An 8,970-nucleotide genomic window follows, 5' to 3' on the forward strand; every position below is an offset into this window, starting at 1 on the left:
CTTACATGCTGTATTTTAAAAAGTACTTTTTACCTATAATGTCATATTTAATCCCCATAGTAACCCTGTGAGTGGAGTAAGGTAGCTATTATTTTTCCTCTTTTACACAGCAAAAACACTGAAATCACCAAGAGATTAGATCAGTTGCCCAGGATTGCACTGTAAATTGATGCACAGCTGAAATCAAATCCCAGAGCTCCTGTCCACTTTTACTCCACCACTTTGTCCTTAAAAACCTCAGGGTCTGAGGTAGGAGATTGGAGGACAAAGGGTCTAAATGACTCCAGGGCTAAAAGAATCCAGGAGTTTGGTGTGTTCAATCCTGAGAGAGCCCTACAGACCCACTCCATGGAGCGGAACAGCATTCAGGTTCTAAATTGTTCCAGTCCCTTGTAAAAAAAGAAAAAATACAAATGGAAGTCCTTCAGGCTCAAAAACAAGGAGGCATGTTTCTGCCAATTGTTTGTTTCTCTTTGATCTAGCTGATCCTCCACTATTTGAGAAGTGAACCATAAATTTGGTCTTACTTCACTTCCTCTCAAAACCTGCAGGCTACCCCCTTCTCACAGACGCCAGAGCAAGACTCCATCCCCAAGTTCGTTTTCCAGTGTGTAATCCATGACCTTAGGGTGTGGCCAGTGTATCAACCGGCTGAAAAATGGAGGAGGCACAATTTTCCTATAAACGTTCTGAATTCCTCCTTTGATGTCAGTTTACAGTTCTCTCCTGCCTGCTGCATTGCATAAAATTTCATCTGAATTAGATCCATCTCTGATAACCCTGGGAAGCCACAACACTGTTAGGGGAGGAAGATTTATACACACAATTCCTTTCCACAGCAAGCATAAATCAGGTTAGAAGAGATTGTCATCAAAATAACAGTGCCTCTTTCCAAGAGGTTTCTGTTGTCTGTTTGAAGTGATCCCATTCAATCTTGACCCCTCTCGTTGAAGTCTTGTGTTCCTAATCAGCATATTTCAGTACAGGGTTAATGAAACAAACACGTCCCTTATGACAATAGGAATCCTGTGGGGGACAGACACAAATATCCAAGTGATCACTGACTTAGACTTCCCTTAACTTCCAAGAGCAGTTGGGAAGGCCCTTGGAGTTGGTGAGTGTTGGATTGAGGGCTGGGAACTAGAGGCTTTGTCTTAATTGCTTCCCCCTGGTCTCAGAGCATGAATCATATGACAGCACCTATCTCAAAAACTTGCTTGTCTTCTCTGAATCTATTCTTATAGTTCTCATGATTTATTCCGCCTGCCTGGGAGAAACTTCCTAAACCAGGATTCAAGCAGAAAATGATGCATTGTCAAAGCAGTCCCCCTTCCACCTGAGCTTCCACAATGTGCAAGCATGTGAACCATGCTCTCCCATTTCCCTTGTCTCTTTTGCCTGCTTAATTAGCTATAACACAATTCATAACCCCTAAAATATAAACATAATAATCTTATTCTTCCTTCAAGTTGTACTTGACTATACTAATCAGACTGAGGTAGATAGCCTCTGAGATGCTGCCCCCCGCCCCATAATCCCTGCCTCCTGATAGTTGCATCTTTGTGTGATCCTCTGCCTTTGTATGTGGGCTGAATGTGACTTCTGGCTTGCCTGCGCTTCCTCTCTTGCACTTGCTCCCTCAGATGAAGCCAGCTGCCCGGCTGGGAGCTACCCTGTGGAGAGACCCACATGGTAAGTAACCTAAGGAGCCTCCAACCAACAGCCAGCAAGAAGCTGAGACCCTCAGTCCAACAGCTCAAGAGGAGCTGGATCCTGCCAACAACCATGTGAGTGAGCTTTGAACTGAATCCTTCTCCAGTCAAGCCTTTAGATGACCCTGCAGCCCTAAACAACACCTTGGCTGAAGCCTGTGAGAGACCCATAGCCAGAGGACCCAGTCAGGCCATGCCCACAGAAACTGTGAGATAATAAGTAATATTACTTTAGGTCACCAAGTGTCAGGGTAATTTTTCACGCAATAATAGCTAACTAATATACACAGTCTTTTACTCAGCTGTCCCACTAAGTTGACATTGCAGCATGTAAGTTTACCTCACAAACCCTACTTGCATTCTTTCACCCCCATTAGCAAGATCCATTCCATTCTGTATTCCTCACTCTATAACATTATTCACAGTTTCCTTCTCCTCATTTTCCTTCTTTGTGACGTTTCAGTTTCCTTACATTCATTACATTAGGTATCTCAGCTAGACTTTCTCGTTGTATTTTTCCGGGACTGCTCCATAGTTCACTCTGCCCTGCACCATTCGACATCATTTCTGCTATTGGCACCTTTATAGTTCATAGCATTTTTCCTTTATCTTTGTCCTCAATAAGTCTCAGAACATTCTCCCACACAGCTATTCAATAAATAATTATGGATTGACATTATTGTCAACATTCATTAACAGTCATTCATTAAAGAGACTTATAGAGTACTATTATGTGCTAGACACTAAGATGCAGTAATGAACAAAAATAGACACATGCTCTGCCTTTATGGTACTTACTACCTAGAGAGAAAGACTGGCATTGGTCAATTACATAAACACACGTATTAAGTATTAAGGTCTCTGAAGAAGAAGACAAGGTGCTGTAGGAATATTAGAAATGAAGGGGTTCTACCTAGTCAGGGAGGTCAAGAAAGACTCCTGGAGAAAGTATTAACTGAGGTGTGTTCTCAAAGGTGAGTAGGAGTTAAATAGACAAGGTATGGGGGGAGGGAGGGAAACATTCCAGACAGAGGGAACAGTAATATGTCAAGTGGAATGAGTCTTTGAAGTACTCGAAAAGGGTCACTGATTCTTGAGGATAAAGAGGAGGACTGTGGTGTGAGATGAATGGAGATGCAGGTGAGTACCAGACCTGATCCTATCTTATTCTAGGTTAACTTTGAAAAATGAGCATGTCAGGAGTATCCAGCAAGCTCTTGCACTCCAATCACATTCTCCTGGCAGCACTATAGCCAAGCAGTTCTCAAATATTCCTTAACCTTGTTTTAGGCACTTGGTTTTTGAGACTTGTTTTGATGACATCCTTAAAAGTAATGGACAATGTGAAACAATGAAAAAACATAGCCTCTGATCACAAAAAAGTATGCATTTCAGGCAGGGACTCATCATTAGAAAACTTAAGAACAGTCTCAGAATCTCAATAGTACAGTGCACATAAAATAATAAATCAAATCCCTAAATGCCAAAAGAGAACACCATATTAAATAACCCTAGAAGGAAAGGAGAGAAAAGTGAGGGACAAATTCCACTTAGTCATGTCCAACTGAACCACTTTCAAGTCTCACTTTGACTAGCCAGTGTCAGGCACTCACTCAAAAATATCTTGTGGTACAATTTGGATAATGAGGGGGGTGAATGAAGTCTCAAAAATAGAAATGGAGACAAGGTGGCATGAAACTGATAGAAGACGGCAAGAGTAGAAGGGACCGAGGACACTTCTGTGCTGAATAGCTCACAACCACTGTTCCCTTCCTGCAGCAGTTTGCTTATTTGATACAGAAATGGTAGAGAATGGTAAGAGCATATGACTCACATGCCTGGCATAAGTTGATGCTCAGTAAACACTTACTGAACCATTTGGAGAAGGGCCATTCATCACACAGGGAGGTCTTTCCCCCACAGGGAGTACAAGGATCCCCACAAGAAGATTCATGTAGTTTATGGACTCAAAGTAGTCTTGAATCCCACTGAGAGATTCCCTGTCTCTCATCTATCTCTCTCTCTGTCTGTCTCCACTTCTCCCTAATTCTAAATTTCCTATTAGGCTGGTAGGTCTGGGCAGGAGGCAATGTGTAGCTCTTCAGTGAAAACCCTACTTATTGTGCTATCTGCATTCAGGGATCCACCTCTTGGACTCACCCCTGAATACTCTGATTTCAATGGATCTCAGGCAAATTTACCAGTCTTCAGCAGCTCTGACTGCAGGGTTTCAGGTTCAGATGCAACTCTTCTGTGAAAAGAAAACTTAAATAGTAAATTACAGATATGTCATAATCTTGTAAAAATGCCCACATAGATTTTTTAGGCACATGCAGATTTTCACTGATAGAAATGGCCACCATCTGTTAATTTACTACATTTCTAGAATACCTCTCGATGTGTATTATCTCACACAATCCACACACAGACCCCTCAGTGAAAGTACTATTATCCTCATTTCACAAATGGAGAAACCAAGACTCAGAAGAAGTTAAGAAACTTCCTCCAAATCACTAGGTAGCAGAGATGGAATTTGGGTTCAGGCGGATTTGATTCTAGGAATCACCCTCTCAACCCCAACGTCATTTCCTCTGTGAAGCTTTGTGTGATCTCTCCCCACACTATACCCCCACTGGACATCAAATCCATTATATTATATCTTTAAAGTATTGTATAATAGTTATTTAGAATGTCAGGCTAACCTCCATTCCTTGACATGAACCCTTTGAGGGTATTTCCTAGCACTGTGCCTGACACATGGTGGACCTTCCAATATTTGTAGAATAAATGAAAGTGCAAGATCATTCATGTTCTGTAAGAACAAGACATAGAGTAATTTTAGACGAAAGGATAGCAATTGTGCTAAAGAGTCAGCCAGTGAAATAGCTAACTCTCTACCTGTCTTGATCTCTGAGGAGGGCCATTCCTCTTTAAGGCAGGTGCTCAGTCTCCTCCATGCTACCAGAAGGACTTGGAGACCCTGAAGCAAGAAACCTTCTCCTTCACCAAGAGCCCCACTAGAGTATCTCAGCCCAAGCACAAAGACTGAAATCCTATCCACATCCTGCCCAGCTTCTGCAGAAACATCTTTCTCCACAGGGTTGGGATGAAAGGAACATGACTTAACATGACTCAGTTAAGAGCTCAGGGAAAGTGAGGGCTGATGTGATTTCCTCTTTTCCTTGATGGCCAGTTGATCCTGGGCCTGGCCTCTCCCATGGGGCCTGGCATGTTCAGCCAGATGTCCCTACTCTGCTCATTTGGCTCACAGTTCCTCCTTCCATTGTCCTCATGACCAAGATGATGCCTCAAAGGAGTCACATCTGAATCATATCAGGAGGTTGAGAGGAAGGAAATGAGAAGTGAGGACAGACATTCCTTCTGTCAACTGAGTGGATAATAGTCTTGTGAGTCTTAATACACAGCAGTCATTGGTATATGCCATATGCCAGCCACTGCATGTGGGGCTATAATAATGCACAACATATGTGAACGCTTCTTATTATTGAGAATTATGTATCAGCCACTATTCTGGGAGCTTTACATGTATTAACTCATTTAATTTTCATAACAACCACATGAGATGGGTCTTATTATTATTATCACCATTTTACAGATAAGAACACTGAGGCAGAGAGAATAATGAACTTGCCAGAGACCACAGAGCCGGTATGTAGCAGAGGGGGGATTTGAACCCAGGCAGCCTCGTTTCAGAGTCCATTCATTTAACTACTTAAATATGTGAGCTAATTCTTGCACCAACACTCTATGATCAGTTATCATTCTTACCATCTTGTATAAGAAGCTGAAGTTCGGAGGGTGTTAAATGGCTTGGGTTAGGTATAGAAGCAATTAGCTGAGAGAGGAAGAATGTGACTCCATTCTGGTTGCAGAACCTGTGCTGCTTCCACAACATCATGCTGAAATAGGAAATATTGTTTACCATGTATCAGAAGGGAAGCATTGTCAAAAACTGTTTTCTTGAGGATTCTTGGGCTGTTGTCCTTGCAGAATGGCCTTTTCTCAAGTAGGCTACTGCCACAACCTGCCCACAGTACTAGGGCACCTCCTCAAAATTCTCACATACATGTGTCAAGCCAGCCTGGATCCCAGACCCACCCAACAGGGCTTGCTAAAATTAATTCCAGAACTCAAAGAAAATCTCAAGTCAGGGTGAACTGGAGGGGCTACATGAATTAAATTCCTTGCCACATGTGTATTATCTTCTAAATTTTAGTCTCCTGTATTTTTTATTAAGAGTGAAAATGGATGGCTGGATTTTAAGAAGCATCAGATATTCTAGTCTAAGTCCACTGTGATTTTCAGGACTGACCTTTACAACTGTTAGTTTGGCCAATACTTGTTTCATTAAAGAGGGGGCCGTGACTAGGACGCGAAGTTACCACTTGCTTACTTGCTGCCTCTGGGGGAACTACATTTGCCTTGATTCCCCTCCAGGCATGTGGTTTGAGTTACCTTGGCCAGCAACAGACACTGGGGCCCAATCTGCAATGTGTCTGTATTAACTTCACAAAGTTTTACGTATGGAAAGCATTTGGGGCTGTGTCTGTCTCGGTTGTGGGGACAGGTGGGGCACAGCCGGCAGCTCCGCTCTCAGCTGCCAGACTGCAAGGAGACGCCCTCGCCTCCTTCCTCAAGGTGTTTCCAATATAAGAGGCACATTTCCTTCATTAGAAATAAAGCAAACACAGATTGATGATGTCATGGGGTTTCTCAGGAAAAGAGGTAAACAGTCTTCAGAAGTACTCAGAGATCCCCTTTGATGCATGTCTGAGTGGGGCTGGAATGGGGAGAGAAGTGTATTTTCAAGGAGAAGCAATAGGTACCACACTATTCCACCATTTAAGCCTGGCTCCCAAACCAGAGAGGGTAGGATATGGCCTGCTTGGCTTACATCAGAGACCATCAGTACTTAAAGAGATAAAGAATGCAATATCCCTATTTTTCAGGTGAGGGCACGGAGCCCATGGAGGCTAAAGAACTCAATGGGCTTACACAACAGTCCAGACAGAGCTGGAGCTAACCTGCGATTCCTAACCCCACTCCAGTGGCATATTTCATTCCACATAACATCTCAACGATTGAATTTGCATGTGATCATAGGGTTTGAAGCTTTAAGGCAATGGTTCTTGTGGTCATTTGAATTATGTACCCTAACATAGACATGTTCTTACTCTTAATCCTTCTTCCTATGGGTGTGAGTAAACAGGACTTTTTGAAGATGTTATTATTAGTTGAGATGTGGCAAACTGAATCAGGGTGGATCTTAATCTGTGTTACTGGAAGCTGGAAGTCAGTGGAAACTGCAAGAGTAGACTCAAGGCGAGATAGATCACCACATAATGGAAGGCAGACATGCAAGGCTAGCAACCCCAAGAATTGCTACAAGCTGGCATTGGAACATGACAAACTTTGGGGAGAGAACATGGCCTTGCCTATGCTTGGATTTGGGACTTCAAGCCTCCCAAACCATGAGACAATGAGTGCCCATTGTTTGTGCCACCCCATAGTGTGGTGTGGCCATAGCTGCCAAGCATTAAGACAGTTGCCAACCTAAATTCATGTTATGAACACCTCAGATGCTTTGTAAAAACACTAATACTCAGGCTCCACATCCTGAGATTCTGATTTAATGGGTCTGGCCTGGAGCCCAGCATGGGTATTTTTTTTTTAATAGAAGAATGGTAACATCAGTTTATCCATAATACTCAAATACTAGATACAACCCAAAAGTTTACCAATAAGAAAATGGACAAATTGTGGCATATTTAAACAGTGGAGTACCATACAACAACAAAAAAGAACTACTATGTATGTAGCAATGGCAGATTTCAAAGGCATTATGTTGTGCGAAAAAAACCAGGCACAAAAGAGTACTTACATGACATTCAAAAACAAGCAAACTAATTTATGATATAGAAGTCAGAATAGTGGTTACCTTAGATGAGGATGGTGATAGTACACATGTCCAACAAAGAACATGGCTATATTTAAAAGCTCTCCTAGATCACCATAGCTGAGAGCCACCACTTTAAAAATATAAAGATGAGAAAGGATTGTGGGCTCTTTTTTCCAGGAGCTCACAGGAAGATGCATAAAAACTCCAAGTCTTCCATGTCAGGTGCTATACTAGAAGGTCGAAGAAGAATGCAAGTATGAGCCTGACTGAGCTACTCTGAAGACTATTGCTACTATTTATTCCTCCTAAGCAAAGCTTGCTTCCCTTTCAAGGCCTATCTCAAGTCACTCCTCCTCCATAAAGTCTTTTAAGGAGGCTCCAAATATGACTGACATACTTCTTCTCTGAACATGTACAGAGCACCCAGGCTGTTGGCAAACACATTATATACTATCTCTACTGTTATGCTATAATAATCATGAAATGAAAACTTCTACTTATTCAGTGTATACAATGTGTCAGCCACTCTGTTTTTCATATCTTGTCAACAATATTCCCAGGAGTTCTGCGATGTTGGTATTAATACCAACCCAGATTAAGAAACTGAGGTTCATAGATGTCAAGTACCCAAAACAGACAGCTGGTAAGGATATATGAATACAGGTCTGTGTGCCTCCAAAATCCATGGGCATAATATTATATAAAATATAATCAACATTCTTTCTTATAGCATGTAATCCTGATATATCATTTTCCATACTATAAACTACCTTGATGCTCATTCTTTTATTTAATCCTGACTACAGCCCACTATTAACTTTCTTTGAAAAATAAAGGGATGAAGTCCAAAAAAGTTAGGTAAAATGCTTAAGGTCCCATAGCCCGGCCATGAACCCGAGTGTTCTCATTCTAAGTGTAGGACCTTTCCACAGCTCCTATTATCACATGCCAAGCTCTGTTCCTTGCTGACCTGAAATCCCTTAAGGGTCTAGCCTATGTTTTATGCTGCTCCAGTATCCTTCTCAGATCCCAGATATGCAGCTTAATGCAGCCAATGGATACCATTGGGTTGACAAGAAGCAGCAAGAATCTTCTGATGAGGTACTCTGGCCCCACAGCCCTGGAGAGTAAAACCCTACCAGTTCTTTTGGGGCTGGGAAGAACAGCTGAGGAGAGATGGCTGTGGGTTATTTTTTAGTGCCATGACTGAGTAACTGTTATGGAAGAAAATTATTAATCTCCCATTCACTGTCATTGATTCTCAAGTATCTGCTTCAGAAATGTTCATCAGCTAATGTAAGCAAATGGTAATGGTGAATTGAGTGACTTGTCCATGAC

The 8,970-nt window shown here is 42.0% G+C and overlaps 1 long non-coding RNA gene across 1 annotated transcript; it reads left to right on the plus strand.

The window, feature by feature from the left end:
- The first annotated feature begins 1,657 nt into the window (after positions 1–1,657).
- On the plus strand, positions 1,658–6,835 carry LOC143655154 (uncharacterized). Its single transcript, XR_013162080.1, has 3 exons — positions 1,658–1,787; positions 5,329–5,381; positions 6,683–6,835. It is a non-coding gene; the product is annotated as an uncharacterized LOC143655154 (long non-coding RNA).
- The last annotated feature ends 2,135 nt before the right edge of the window (positions 6,836–8,970 follow it).

The sequence above is a fragment of the Tamandua tetradactyla genome, chromosome 14 (assembly GCF_023851605.1).
Source record: "Tamandua tetradactyla isolate mTamTet1 chromosome 14, mTamTet1.pri, whole genome shotgun sequence".
Taxonomy (NCBI): domain Eukaryota; kingdom Metazoa; phylum Chordata; class Mammalia; order Pilosa; family Myrmecophagidae; genus Tamandua; species Tamandua tetradactyla.